This window comes from Panulirus ornatus, chromosome 11 (genome assembly GCF_036320965.1).
Source record: "Panulirus ornatus isolate Po-2019 chromosome 11, ASM3632096v1, whole genome shotgun sequence".
NCBI lineage: Eukaryota > Metazoa > Arthropoda > Malacostraca > Decapoda > Palinuridae > Panulirus > Panulirus ornatus.
The window spans coordinates 70,683,630-70,689,814 of NC_092234.1; the positions used below are offsets into that span (position 1 = coordinate 70,683,630).

General features: G+C 38.9%; 1 protein-coding gene across 2 annotated transcripts in view; it reads left to right on the forward strand.

Moving 5' to 3' along the window:
• The window catches only part of LOC139751631 (dihydrolipoyllysine-residue succinyltransferase component of 2-oxoglutarate dehydrogenase complex, mitochondrial), a 199,599-nt gene that overhangs the window by 114,129 nt on the left and 79,285 nt on the right, over positions 1 to 6,185 (forward strand). The window lies entirely within an intron of this gene.

A 6,185-nucleotide genomic window follows, 5' to 3' on the forward strand; every position in this document is an offset into this window, starting at 1 on the left:
TTGAGAACTACATTACAAGTCTATTTATTTATCTATTCTTTGATGCCAGTTCCAGTTGGAACTCCCGAAAGTGACTGCATTAAAAGTGCAGGTGCTCCCTAACTTACAGTGGAGTTACATTAATGATAACAGTGCATAAGATGAATTTCCCCTCATCAAAAAGCACTTAATTTCATCCAAAATAGCATTATCCAGAAAGTTTACCCTCGCTTCCATAGTTACTGGTTCAGTTTTTCTGGTTCTGTGTCATGCAGACACCTGTTTTTTATCTCTATCGCACTTTGTACTCTGTACTATGCTGTGCTATACTATGCTATACTATACTATACTATACTTTACTATACTATACTATACTATACTATACGAATACTATACTATACTATACTATACTATACTATACTATACTAATACTATACTAATACTATACTATACTGCACTGCACTGTACCATATGATGATATACTACATTACATTATACTATACTGTACTATTTATTTATTTATTATTCATTTATTTATCATACTTTGTCGCTGTCTCCCATGTTAGTGAGGTAGCGCAAGGAAACAGCCAAAAGAATGGCCCATCTGACCCACATACACGTATATATATACATGTCCACACACGCACATATACATACCTATACATTTCAACGTATACATATATATGCATACACAGACACATACATATTTACACATGCACATTTCATACTTGCTGCCTATTTTCATTCCTATCGCCAACCCGCCACACATGAAATGACACCCCCTCCTGCCACACGCATGTGAGGTAGCGCTGTGAAAAGACAACAAAGGCCACAGTCGTTCACACTCAGTCTCTAGCTGTCATGTATAATGCACCGAATCCACAGCTTTCTTTCCACATCCAGACCCCACAAAACTTTCCATGGTTTACCCCAGATGCTTCGCATGCCCTGGTTCAATCCATTGACAGCACATCGACCCCAGTATACTACATTGTTCCAGTTCACTCTGTTCCTTGCATGCCTTTCACCCTCCTGCTAGTTCAGGCCCTGATTGCTCAAAATCTTTTTCACTCCATCCCTTCACCTCCAATTTGGTCTCCCACTTCTCATTCCCTCCACCTCTGACACATATATCCTTTTTGTCAATCTTTCCTCACTCATTCTCTCCAAGTGAACAAACCATTTCAGTACACACTTTTCTGCTCTCTCAACCACACACTTTATATTACCACACATCTCTCTTACCCGTTCATTACTTACTTGATCAAACCACTTCACACCACATATTGTCCTCAAACGTCTCATTTCCAACACATCCACCCTCCTTTGCACAACCTTCTTTATTGCCCACGCCTCGCAACCATATAACAGTGTTGGAACCACTATTCCTTCAAACATACCCATTTTTGCTTTCTGAGATAATGTTCTTGCCTTCCACACATTCTTCAACATTCCCAGAACCTTCGCTCCCTCCCCCACCCTGTGACCCACTTCTGCTTCCATAATTCCATCCGCTGCCAAATCCACTCCCAGATATGTAAAACACTTCTTCCTCCCGTTTTTCTCCATTCAAACTTAGCTCTCAATTGACTTGTCCTTCAACCTTACTGTACCTTATAACCTTGCTCTTATTCACATTTATCCTCAGCATTTTTCTTTCACACACTTTCACACACCAAACTCAGTCACCAGCTTCTGCAGTTTCTCACCCGAATCACCCACAGTGCTGTATCATCAGCGAACAACAACTGACTCACTTTCCAAGCCCTCTCATCCATAACATACTGCATACTTGCCCCTCTCTCCAAAACTCTTGCATTTTGCATTCACCTCCCTAACAACCCCATCCATAAACATATCAAACACCCATGGAGACATCACTCACCCCTGCCGAAAACCGACATTCACTGGAAACCACTCACTTTCCTCTCTTCCTACTCGTACACATGCCTTACATCCTTGATAAAAACTTCACTGCTTCTAACAACTTGCCTCCCACACCATATACTCTTAATACTTTCCACAGAGCATCTCTATCAACTCGATCATATGCCGTCTTCAGATCCATAAATGCTACAAACAAATCCATTTGTTTTTCTAAGTACATTCTTCAAAGCCAACACCTGATCTACACATCCTCTACCACTTCTGAAACCACATTGCTCTTCCCCGATCTGATGCTTTGTACATGCCTTCACCCTCTCAATCAATTCCCTCCCGTATAGTTTCCCAGGAATACTCAACAAACTTATACCTCTGTAATTTGAACACTCACCTTTATCCCCTTTGCCTCTGTATAATGGCACTATGCATACATTATGCCAGTCCTCAGGCACCTTACCTTGAGCCATACATTTGTTGAATATCCTCACCGACCAGTCAAGAACACAGTCACCCCCTTTTTTGATAAATTCCACTGCAGTACCATCCAAGTCCACCGTCTTGCTGGCTTTCATCTTCTGCAAAGCTTTCACTATCTCTTCTATGTTTACCAAATCATTCTCCCTGACCCTCTCACTTCGCACACCACCTCGACCAAAACACCCTATATCTGCCACTCTATCATCTAACACATTCAACTATGCTATACTGTACTATACTAATACTGTACTGTACTGTACTGTACTGTACTGTACTGTACAGTGTACATTTATATACTGTACAGTACTGTACTATGCTACACAGCACTTGCCCATCACACTTACAACCTCAAACTCTAGACTGCAACAGCAGTACCACCATACTGAGCAATAGAAATATAGGAAAGAAACTACTAACTGCAAAAAAGAAACATGAGAAGGAAATGATTAAATTGTAAAGAAAAATCCCATACCTTAATCCTGGTGACTCTCAGATGCACCACTCATTTTAGCATTACAAAAGTTAGCTAGCGCTTGAAATATATTGAACCATACATGATTGGCAACAAATTCTGCATCAGGACCACTTTACTTTCCTCTAACATCTTCAAAGAGACTTGCAGCCTTCACTTGTAACACCATAAGACTTAGTAGCACGTGACATTGAATCTAATCTTCCATCTTCAAAGATAATAAATTCTTAATCTCGTAGATAGCACCAGCTTGCTTCTTATTTGTGACATTTGATTTTAATAGTACTAAACCTCTTACATGTTCTTTAATGTGCTTACTGTCCTGCAGAATTGTGTTCACTGTTATGGTAGCCAGCTTGAGCTCACACAAGAGTTTGCCTGCCTTTGTGCTTCTCTCTGATTTTCATCTCTAAATCAATCACTTTACTTTTTTGAGGAGGTCCTCCTCTCTTATTATCTCTTGGTTGTTTTTCAGTCATTATGAGTTGAGAGAAGGGTGATATTTACACTAAAAGTCCCTGAAAATTGTGAAACCGTGTTGGAGATGCACATGGAACCACAGTAATAGTGGCACTGTTTATGTAAGATGTGTACCTTGGGGAAGAGACTGCATACCTAATGCATCCCTCAGTCACTGTTGCATGTGCAGTACCTAGTGTTTCAGTTACTAGCACAACTTTTTCTGTATCAAAAAGATATTGTATTTGAGTTATGGTAGAATGTGCATAATGTTGGATTTCTGTTCCTCAAGTCTTACTTAAATTGGGAAACATCTGTAGATCACATATCTGAAATTACTGTTTGCTCCATATATTTCCCTCCAGAAGGAGACATTAAATATGAACTGATATTGAAAACCCAAGAAATTAACTACCAGTCCCTTTTCTTTTTTGGTTAATGACCTAAGTGCACACAGCCATTATGAGGTAGAGGAAGCAGTTACCTAGATGTGGAAGAGGATTAATTGAAGACGTCAGATTTTTACATTAGTATTTTCGATGGTAGTAACTCATTATACACACTGAAAAACATTCTAGTATTGACCTTTTCAGTTTGTTCCAGTGATATTGTTTAGATATGAACATTTTATTTTTTTCAAAAACTTCATGTTATTAATCATTTTCCAATCTTGCTGAATAGTGGAAAAAATTATATGCCAAATAGCCCTGATAGTTGGAAATTTAAGATGCTCCAGTTAAGATTATTATAAAACTAGAGCTTTAATCACTTTAAAAGTGTGCAACTTTCCTGATGTTGAAGAGGCAAATGATTAATGTATGAAGATGATTTTAGATGCATCTGAAAATAGCATTGCTAGAATCATGAAAAGCATTGGGAGATTGTGAGATGATTTCACAGAATTTATCTCTGACACTCCTTCCCTCCAGGAACTCCCTCAAGGGGATGGCCACATCAAAGGTCTCCATAACTGGTAAACTCCATTGCTGCCTCTTTGCCTTTACTGCCTCACCCTTAACAGGCCACTGGCAGAGGGCAAGTCTAGCACAGTGTTTCCAGAGGCTATTACCTAATGTGTCTTCCTAGTGTTCCTACCAAAATTTCCAACCTGCTACCACTACCTAGTACACCCACCCCCCTACTACTTCTACCCATTATTTCTAACTACCTAATACTTCTGCCCAGTATTCCTACCTACTACTACTATCTATTACTCCTACCAATTTGCCTTTTAAAAGTAGGACTTGGGCATAGTGCTCACCCCAGTAAAATCTAGTCACAAAGAATAAGTTGTGATTGTTAAATGTTGTCAGGTGTTATGTGTGATAAAGAGAGATTGTACATTTGTTGACTGAATGCTAACATTCCATGTGTGGATGAAGCAGAAAAATGACTGCTACCTGGGTCAGAGGAGTGCAGCTTGACAACCACTGAAGTGCTGGCTCACTGCACAGCCACCACTGACCCTCCTGTTACCCATGTGGTTAATACTGGTAACATACCTCCTTGGTCGGTAGCTGCCTTCCAACATCTACCATATAGAGTATTAAGGGATAATAATTCTTTGGTTGATAGATTAATCTGTCAAAGAGTATCTGGGACAAAAGAACAAGAAAGCCAAGATGGCATCTTAGATAAATAAGTTTGAAGATATCTCCTCTACCAAACATGAAAAGTTTGGAAAAGAATAAAGACGTTGGTTGTAAATTATTCTCCTGCCCCTCTGCCATGCTAATAATCAAAGTGGTAACTAAATTCCTTTTCTGCAGGAGTTGATTTTCTTGTTTAAACTTTCTTGTCAGTGTCTAATGTCAGGAAATATTACAGGGAGTTCAAGGTAATTAAGCAAGGAAAGATGTTTCTCTTGTCTATCTTCTTTAATAATAAAGAGGACACTGATGAGCCATTTCATTATGAAGGTAATGATAGCTCTCTCAGATGCTGAATCTATTACTTTAGTGTAGGATGAAATATATTGTGATGTGTTAAACATCATCCTGAAGCTTCCACACATTGCTTATGTGGATGCATGGTGAATTCTTATACTGTCGAAATATATTCCTTAATCTTATCATTTTTAATCTGTTAAAGACCCTACCATTGCTACAAGCTATAGATCTATTGTGCTGCCCAGTTATCTTTGCACCTAATGGTTAAATGATTTATGATAACCAGCAAAGAGATATTTGCCTTGTTACATTCCGGTATGCTTTTGGAAAGTTTTGATCTACCACAGAATGCTTGAAGTAATACAGAAAATGAGGGATACTCAGAAAGGATTTACTAATCATTATTATATGGTAGTAGTGTTTTATGATTTAGAGAAAGCTTACAATACCAATTGTGGAATTGATGTTATGAGGTGAATTTACAGAATGGGCCTTTGAGGCTTACCATTAACCCTTTCAGTGCTATGGATGTCAGTCTTTTTTTTTTTTTCAATGTAGGAGGGTCCTATGAACATCAGGCTATAAAAGTTTATGTCCCACCTCAAGTTATAACATGTGTGCATCATAAGCTGGAGGCCTCAGTAACCAATTAGTGACCATAGTGAGTGGGTATGTGCCTTTTCTCGGTCTTAGTGTTTGTGATGTCTGCTGCTACACCTTTTCTTCTCTTACGTAGGATTGGCCAGTCTGATAGATGTATGTCTTGCCTAAACTACAAATGCCTTTTCACCGGTAAGAAAACTATGGTTTTGATAGTTTTGTAGTTTTATGGATCTCGTTTGTGTTGTGGTTATTGTTCCTAACCATTTCGCATTCATGGGCCACCCAGGATTGAGTGCATAGGTTCGAGTCCTGGTTGCTGCAGTTGGTCCACAGTCAATCCAACTGTTCATCCACCCCTAAGGTTCGTTGATGAAATGATTACATGACTCAGGCAAGGTGTATATATATATATTTATTTTATT